Below are 617 nucleotides of genomic sequence, written 5' to 3' on the forward strand. Positions count from 1 at the left end.
CAGACCGCCGCAGGACTCACCCTCTTCCCCTAGCTGGCGTCGAGCCCGCCGCCACATCCTCCTCCCCCGACGACTCGTTGGCCGCATCTTCGACAAGCGGAGCTCCCGTGTCGGCGCTGCTAACCTCCCCGGAGGCCGCCGCCCACCGAGTGAGCTCCTCTTCCTCCACAGCCATTGCGGCCTTGTCCTCCACACCCCCGGCACTGCCGGTCTCCATGGCAAGCTGGGCCTCCCTCGCCCTAGTGCCGATGTAGTCCAGCTCTGCCTGGGTAGTGTCCATGACAAGCCACCTCTCGGCGTCATCGTTGACACATACCTCGATCAGGGTGTCAAAGAATTGCTGCACATCCGCATCCTTCGGCTCCTTCCAGCTCGGGACAGGGCCATGCGCATTACAGTCCGGCATCATAGCGATGATCTCGGACCGACGTGAATTATTGCACAACGGGACCACCCCCGCTGGCAACTTGAAAAACGGCCCCTTGAGGGCCTTGCCAACCTTTGCGGCAGCCCTCGCGGCCTTGCCGGTCCGTTCGACCTCGCCTTCGTGACCCACACCAAGCTGAAAAAGCCACTGGCAGAAGTGGGCATGCGCCATCACCATGAAATTATGGTTG

The sequence above is a fragment of the Triticum urartu genome, chromosome 5, assembly GCF_003073215.2.
Source record: "Triticum urartu cultivar G1812 chromosome 5, Tu2.1, whole genome shotgun sequence".
Classification (NCBI taxonomy): Eukaryota; Viridiplantae; Streptophyta; class Magnoliopsida; order Poales; family Poaceae; genus Triticum; species Triticum urartu.